Source organism: Emydura macquarii, unplaced genomic scaffold, assembly GCF_026122565.2.
Source record: "Emydura macquarii macquarii isolate MOO-44397 ecotype Brisbane River unplaced genomic scaffold, CSIRO-AGI_Emac_v2 contig_431, whole genome shotgun sequence".
In the NCBI taxonomy this organism is placed as follows: domain Eukaryota; kingdom Metazoa; phylum Chordata; order Testudines; family Chelidae; genus Emydura; species Emydura macquarii.
In genome coordinates, this window is record NW_027130568.1 from 3303641 (window position 1) to 3312345 (window position 8705).

Here is an 8705-nt window from a genome sequence, read left to right on the forward strand (position 1 = left end):
ATATAAGAACTAACTTTATGGCAGGGAGATCTATTAGGATTTGGAATATAGTTTCTCAAGGGAAGTGGTGACAAAATTAGACTGAAAGCATATCGGATGAATAATAACTGTTCTGCCTACTGTATCCAAGGGATTGGACTTGAAAGGCATATGTAGATGAAGACATCTCCAGTGAGTAGTCGAGCTTATTTTAAGAATACCAAGGCAGGTAAGGTGAATTTTTTTGTTCAATGCTAAAAGTTAAACTTTCTTTCACTTTACCCAGAATGGGTAATATTGAGAAACTTGCAGTTACTTCCCACCAGGGCAGGAAATTTAGTCTAGTAGGTGCCAGAAGAGTCGAGTTCCATTCTCTGCTCTTCCACTGACTGACTATGTGGCCTTGAGTAAGTCTCTGTATCTTGATTCTCCCATCTGTAAAATAAGCATAATGTTACTTGCATTCCTTTGTGGTACACTGAGATCTACAAACAAAACAGGTAGTATTAAATTTAATTATTATGACCCAACACATTATTTCCTCAAATAATTACCATTTGAACAACGGTTGATTGGAACAACATTAAGTATAAAATAGGAAGGATAAGTTAGGTGAACTACGTAGTAGACTCATTTGTTTATTCACTTCTATATTCTAATGAAAGTATGATTAGGGTCATGTACATTCATCCTGGCATATTTAGGTATGCTAAATGACATTTCAGCTCAGGTATTTCTGATATATTTTACTCATAGAGATTGCATCAAATTCAAGTTATAAGTGAGCATTAAATCCATACTTTATATTTTCTATATATTCTCAGTGGTGTAGATAAAAGTTGGACCCTATAGGCTCAGAAAGAAAAAAGAAAAAAAAAATCCATGAAGCATTCATTGGCCTCTTGGTTGAGAAGTAAGGGAGATACTAATAGCCAGTATATAATCTGTAATAACCGATTCTAAACATAATGGTGAGTATGTGCCTGAAATATTTGATGTTACTGTCACCTTTGCCCCTCTTTTCCATGCCCCATACATCTTATCTGTTTAAGAGAATTTTAAGAGTGGAACAGATCAGAATACGGTCCATAAAAGAATCTAGAGACCAACCAATTACACACATCAAAGTAAAAGCGCACACCATATTTTTGGCTTCTGCCTTCTCCAGGTGGCAAGAGATGCATCTCCCTGGCAACAGCTTTGCTAAATTCAGTACACACACACACACACACACACACACACACACACACAATCATTCTATCTTTCTCTAGAGGTTGCGGTGAAAGTAACATCAAGCAGTTACTCTCTCAGGCACCCCAACAGCGGTGGGTTGAGCTGTGACAGCTGCTGTAGAGGGTTGGGATGCAGGGAGATCTGCTGCATTCTCTGCTTCACAACAATCCTTCTGCAGCGGATCTATGCCATTAAGATCTACAACAGATCTGTGGGAGCTAGGTCTGCCAGCTTTAGGGAAACTTCATGTCAGCAAAGTTCACAGCTACCATAATGCAGCCTGTGATCAAGGTCACTTATTTAAATGACAAATGAATGCCAACTTCCATTCTAACTATGCTTTTCAGTTATTCCTAGACCTTAAATTCTTGTGCGCACGCGCGCACACACACACACACACACACACACACACACACACACACGTTTATGAATAATACTTAAAAGTAAAATTGTTACAGAGGTAGCTAGCTGTGGTATCAGTTTCAAAGACACTCTGGGATTTATTCTCATGGTGTTCAACACTCATCTCTTCATTTACTGTAGCACTACAATGGACAAAGCATGTCTATATTTCTCATAGGTGATTTTTTTATCTAAAAGTTCCTGGTTACACACACAGGTCCAAATCCTGGATTCCTTGCTTTTGCAAAGCTCTCACTGTAGTCTGGAATCAGGTGCTATTCCATAGGCAAGTTAGCAATAGAAAGGTAAGGGGAGGTGTCATTTGATTTGTAAAAATAAAGAATAATAGTTTCAATGGTATCACCCTTTGCAGAGCAGCAGGGGTGACTCATTCTCCCACTCCCACCACCCCAGCTCCAGGTCTTCCAGTTGGTGGAAATGTTGATAATATAGTGTTGTTGGAAATGGATCGAGTTAGGTATCATTCAAAAGCCCTTCCCCCCCCCCCCACTAACACAATGATACCAAACAGGACAAACCTAGAACAACTATGTAGACAGCATTTAAAGAAAAATGTTTAAAAAGCAACATTAATTATACTTCAACACAGGGATGGTCAAACATGCAGCCCTCACAAAGTTAAATTGTTGTCTTGTTCAGCAGCTAATAATGTTCTGTGATCTTTGCAGATAGTGAATTCTACATCCTGGAGAACTATAGATATTCTTTGCAGTTATATACAGTCAGGTCCTTTGTTAATGACATCGGTTTTCCTGAAATTTTGTACAGCATCAGGACTGTGAACAACATTTTTGCAGGGAAAAAACTGCAACGTGTTATACAAGCACACACCCAAACAGTCACCACCCCTCAAAAATGCTACCTATATGTTTTCTTTGCCAAGCATACTGATGTGCCTGAAGTCATTCCCCAACAGGTATCAGACTTGCGAGAAGAGTTCCACTCATCTAGTGTGCATTCCACTTTCAATGACCTGTTATGCATGATGGAGAACTTCAATATCAGAGAACAGAGCACGTAATTTGATACGGTTGAATTAGCAACAAAGCCAACTTTCGGGATGATGTGGCAAAACAAAGATGGCTGATTCTTTGCTGCTTTTTACTGGATCTCTCAGGACTGCTCATTGGAACATGCATTTCACAACTCTGGCATACTTTGTGAAATACAGAACAGCTGGTTAAGTCTAAAGCAAAAAAGTGACGATTGCCTGGTATCTCACTGCAATAAAAGTTAGAGAGAAGTCTGATCCTGACATATTGGAGGAATATCAGAAAGCAAAATGGGTTATTAAAAGGTTGCCAGTTCCCTTCTGTGCACTTGGTTCAGACAAAGCCTTAGAGCACAAAAACTGAAATAAAAGTTGCGGGGAGAGGCATGCAGGGATTGGTGGGCATAACATCGTATCCAAATGCTCTTTCCAGGTTTTCTTGATAGCCCCAGGATTCCATAGAATTTCAAAGTACACATTAAGCATGGCTGGGATGACATCCCTAAAATTAACCAAGCCCCATCTAGACACATTAGGTGCTGTTAAATGCCAAGAATGAGCAATTTTAAAGCAACAGGATGAGCTTACTCACACTGGAAACATACATAATGTACCGAAGGTCACACCAACAACCCATTAATGTATTATGGACCCACAGCAAAATAATATCTCAAAACAGTCTTCAGTGATGAGATAGCTAAAGATGTCAGCCAAATGGATACTTGTCATAACTTGTATGAAGCCTTCAAAACCCAAACAATTATCCAAGGCTCCATCAGTGCATAGGCTCCAATCAAAACCAACAGATTAAAGCTATGCTGGAATGCAAAGAAAAAAGTCAGAGTGAAAATGACAGGGACTATTACAGAGCTAACCACACACAGGTCATTGTTTGCTCAACTGTTGATCATGTCCAGGTCTCAGTGTAATGTCGATCTATGTGGGACTTTGGGAAAATACAAGTTCTCTGTGATACCCCAAGCAATGTTCAAATGCAACAGACCACTGTGTAGGTGACAGGCAAAAAGCAAACTAATGCACATCTCACACGGTCTTTCTAAGCCAACAGATAATGGCAGCTTGACCACTACCTTATGCCAGCAGAGACCTTTCAGTGCAGCAATCATAGATAGTATAGCTGAGGTACAAGCTCTTGACTTTCAGAAATTGTTAACACCTGCTGAAATTTGGCTGAACATTTTATTATGAGACTACAGAGAAAAATAGGGGACTATGACGAAGTCCACCTCATATTTGACATGTATGCAGAAGAGTCAGTTGAAAAATATTACCAGAAATAAGACTCCATAGTACTGTTCCTGTCCAATAGAAAATCATTGACTCCGCAAACATCTCCAATGTCACAGAGAAGAAGCTACTGTCTCATACTCACAAAGGACAAGTTAACTGCATACCTTGCCTGAAAAACGCTTCACTATGAGAATTGTTCAAAGAATGTGGTATAGCATAATTGTATAATCATTGTATAGCATAATGAAGCTGCAGCCAGGCACTGTTTAGTGGAGTTTATTTATAATTCCCATGAGAAGGCAGACACTAAAATTACCTTGCACACCATCAATGCCACAGAAAGAGGTGCTTGCTACTAAACTCTGGGTTGTTGCATAAGACACAGATGTTCTAGTGCTCTTTGAGAGAGTTTACTCCAAGACTTCTGCAAGATTCTGTTTTTGTGCCCTGATATTAGTGAAATAGAATTGCTGTATATCCCTTAAAGATAAGTTCCTAACACTCAGATCATCAAAAGCCACCACACTGCCAGGTTTCCATGCTCTTTCAGGATATGATGCTACTGGCTGAAAAGGCCAAGTTATTTTATTGGAAAACATTTGATTCAGCCGCCAAAGATGATCCTCACTCTGCAGGTGTTCAGAACATCTGAGAAGTCACTAATGAGGTCATAAATGCAGTGGAGGCATTCATATACTGAGTTTATAATTTGAAGGCCAACATTATGACACAAGCAGAGTTATGTTGGTGGATGTTTTTCCATAAGCATACAAGTGGAGAAAAATTGCCACCACCAAGGTATGCATTTGTACCTTCTATTAAGAGGGCAAATTGTCAAGCAATGGAATGGATCCTGGCTGATTGAGCACACCCAAAACAACTCTTCCCTATCAGGCATAGCTAGTTCCTAGTGTAGGCCTTTGTTGGAGCCCTATGCATAATTAACAGTGTGAACCAAAGGCTGTGAACTAGAGCAGGCCTGGCCTTGGCAAAACAGCAACAGAGCAGGTGTCAGCGAACCAAGTAAACTCTTTCCTGAGCAGAGAGGATGGTACAAAAACACACCAATCTCTCAGGTAACTATGGAAACAGTCATAAGAGATGGTAAAAGAACACATCTACCCCCCATAAGATAAGGAGGGAATGATAGGATAACGGAGGAGGATGTTTTGTTCTAATTAGCAGCTGCAAGGATAAGGGCAGTAACTAACTAATACTTAACTTGTTTATATCAGCGTATAAAAGTAGCTGTCATATGAGGGGCATCTGTCTATTGGCTGTGGGGACAGGATTCTGGTGTCCTGACTGAGCCTTTACCTTGTTGCGGGCATATCTGTATTAGCATACCTATAACCATTGAACCAGGGTGCTAGTAGCATGCTTTGACGACTATAAACCTGGACAAGCACCTTCACCACCAAACCAAGCCTGTGGCCTTTTTTTTATGAGTAACATCAAGGTCTGTTGAACCAGGAAGCTGCATCCTCTTGCTCATGCAGCTAACACCAGAGCTCCAAGAACAGCAGCACTTAGCAGCCTTAACAGGCTTCCTGCACTACCACTACCTAGTGTTGGTCAACAAAAAAGGAAGTGGAATTTCTTCCAAACAGAAGTTTTTGTGCCCAACCAAAACCCAATCCTCCCACCCCCCATCTTCTAAATGGAACACATCTGAAGGCCCTTTTCTTCAAGCTTGTCTGCTCTAGTAGTCTATATGCATCAGGGAAGACTTTTTCCTCTTACTCCAATGAATACTTTCCACACCTTCATTACTCAACTGGATCTGAGATGCATGCACCTCACCAAATGGACCCTGAATGTCCTAGCATGCAATAGATTGTGTCTCTGCTTGGGTGGAGAGAGAATAGTAGATGTGATAAGATCTCAGTTGTCCATTTCCCAGATCTGCAGGGCAAAAATCATGCACAGGATGATGAATAGCAGGGTCCATCTCTTATCCCTTCCCAGGGCTTCATTATCAGTGGTGGCTCACGCTTAGTCGTTTTGGGCTGAGGACTCCATTTCCCATGTGCTTATAAAAGAGATTGCTGGCAACACCTTTTATAAGGGTTTTAATCTGTTCCTAGTTTTTGGAGCTTAATAAATTCCTTTCCCATTTTTCTCTCCTTAATTATAGGAAAAGTGAAGGTCCAGACTTACTATAAACAGAATAAAGAAGAGGTCAGTAGGGACCAAGTGTTTTTGAATAACAGACTAGAACTGTATTATTTTCCTTCACTAAGAGGTTCAGGTTACCTTATTAGTGTCAAAGGTATTGGAGATCATTTTAGCTTGTTGTCTATGTAAATATTTTCTTATATATAAAGAAAAACAGTATTTTGAATCAAGCTCTTAAGATTAAATTGCCTTAATTGGAGAAACCAGATTAAGAAAGGTTTAAATTATCTTTTCAAGAGGAAGCCAAAGTATAACAGCCTATCACAAAACAACTGATCTTTGTAACAAGTATTCGGTGGTGTGTGATCATTACTAACTTCATAAAATGCTGTGCATAATTTATTAGAAACTAATTTAGTCATGAATAAAAGTTTTCTTCTGGCAGTGGGGAAAAAAAAAATCTTTATCATGCATGTTTTGCAGCTAAACTTTTCCTCCTTTCCTTCTTAAAATGTACTACTATGGCACTTTCTTACATTAACTTCTAACTATATAAATTATAAGCCAGCAGGGACAGTTAAGAACGTCTCACTAGACACATGCTCGTGATACTTATAAATAAGGACATTTTATTTATAACCCAATAAGATATTGTATTAAAATTTTAAAGTTTTCTTTTAGGTCTCCTTCTCCATGCTTGCTCTTTTTATTCAATCAAGATCTTCCTTAACAGATGTGTGAAAAGTAGAAAAGATTTCAAAATAAAAGGCTACATAATATTCAGTGTCTACAGTTGGAAGCACTAATCTATATTAATGAAAGCTTTTAAAAAAAAAAAAGCAAGGTACATCTTTTTAACAATTCTGGACCACTGTTTTCATAGGGAGAATATTAAAATAATGTTTTCAAATAAAAATTGTCAGCAAGAACATTCCTTATTAGTTTCTTCTTGTGTGCCATAGGGAAAGAAACAGTTCCATCTCTTTATTATGATATTAAGATGATCACAGTTTCCTCATTGAAAGAAAGAATGTGGCAACTTTCTTTTAAAATGGTAGAATCCATCTGAAACTGGGATTTGAGCCATATACAATTTCTCTAAAATTCAAATACTTCAGGTGGCCACAGATGTAAAGAAAAAGAGAGGAGCAGACAAATGGTTTCTTCTTCCCTCTTTAAAACCTGGATTGGTTTGGAACTGGTCACTCAATAGTGTTTATAATCCAAACCCAGATTCACATGGTACAGCTCAAACCCCTAGTTTATGGAAACCACTGTAGTTAACATCACTCTGAGTTAAGAGTAAGTATATGAATGCTAAGCAGCTTAAGAAATGAGAGAGTATTTCTAGATGTATTTTTTCCTGCCCCAAAAAAACTCCTACTGTGAACAAAAGTTCCCATTTGAAAATTTCTCATTGAGCTGTTTTTAGTGTTCATTTCATTTGTTTTCAGAATTTTTTTTTTCAAAATTTCATTTTCTCTTCCCCCCCCCCCAGTTTACTTCCACTGCATCTAATAAAGTGAATTGTGTGGATATTTCTCACACACCTTTCTTTTTCCTCTCCTTTTCTCACCTCCCCCAGTGTCAACTTTGGAAAAGTTATAGAACTGCAAAACGGAAAAGTGACACTTCCACTTTGACATTGTGTAACTTCTCCGAAGTGGGAGAAGTTTGGAAAAGGTAGAGTTGAAAGAGGAAAAAGTGAATGACCCCCCTAAACATCATTCATTCTCTTACCTTCATTGGAGAAAAGAAAAAGAAAACGGGGGAGGCAGGGGGGGGGAAATTAAGTAAAAAATATTGAGCAGCTCTCAGCAGTTCCTTCCATAACAACCATGCTTCAGAAGCTTAGGTTTCTTTCTCATAATGAATGGCAAGGAAGAGACCTTATTTTCATTCAACAACTTGGCTATAGCATTCTATAGGTTTTGGGTTTTTTTTTTTTTTAAGCTTTAAGTAAAAACTTTTTCATTATCTGACAATTTCTCAGGTATGGCCAACCATGTTATATGAATTCTATTAATTCTTCCTCCCCATCTTGATTTGCACCACTAGTTATGAACCTGTGAATTTAAACCCTTTCAGGACAAATATATTCAGGACTTCAATTATTATTTTTCCAATTGCTCACTGTGAGATATTTATAGCTCTCCATTGGGAAAAGCCTGCTTTTTTCCCTGATGCTGCCTATACAATAAGTGATTCAGCAGTCACAGTTATCAAACCTGAGTCCATAAAATATTCAAAGTAGAAAACAAGGCCCCAGGACAAAAATAAACATGAAAACAAAACAAGAGTAAATTTTAGTACCTTAATGCAAATCCAGTCACGATAACACTGCATTCTTTTCACCAGTTCCCTTCAACACCTTCCCCCTCTTTTGCTTTTAATTTAGTAGACTTTGCTTAAACATATTGAGCCATTTCAAATCATTGCTAGATGCAGTGTTGCAAGCTGTGAGAGTTCAGCACCTGCAGCAATTACTCTCTGGGTGAATCAAAAAGGCACAGCTGGTCTTCAGTAGGCTACCTGATTGACTACCCCCATCTGATTGGTCAGAAAGGGCAGCTGGCTGGCTTTCAGTCCAGCAACAGCTCTTTGGCTGATTAATGTGTTCTCACCTGCAATCCCCTTTATTCCTGTCCTGTTCCAGCCTTGTTTCCCAGTCTTGCTCCTACTCAGTCCTTACTACCTCAGCTTGCTCCTG

The 8705-nt window shown here is 38.8% G+C and overlaps 1 long non-coding RNA gene across 1 annotated transcript; it reads right to left on the minus strand.

Annotated features, from left to right (window-relative positions):
• Positions 1 to 209: 209 nt before the first annotated feature.
• LOC137146239 (uncharacterized) lies at positions 210 to 8474 on the minus strand. Its single transcript, XR_010917862.1, has 2 exons — positions 8309 to 8474; positions 210 to 414 (listed from the first exon to the last, which is right to left on the minus strand). It is a non-coding gene; the product is annotated as an uncharacterized lncRNA (long non-coding RNA).
• Between the last annotated feature and the right edge of the window lie 231 nt (positions 8475 to 8705).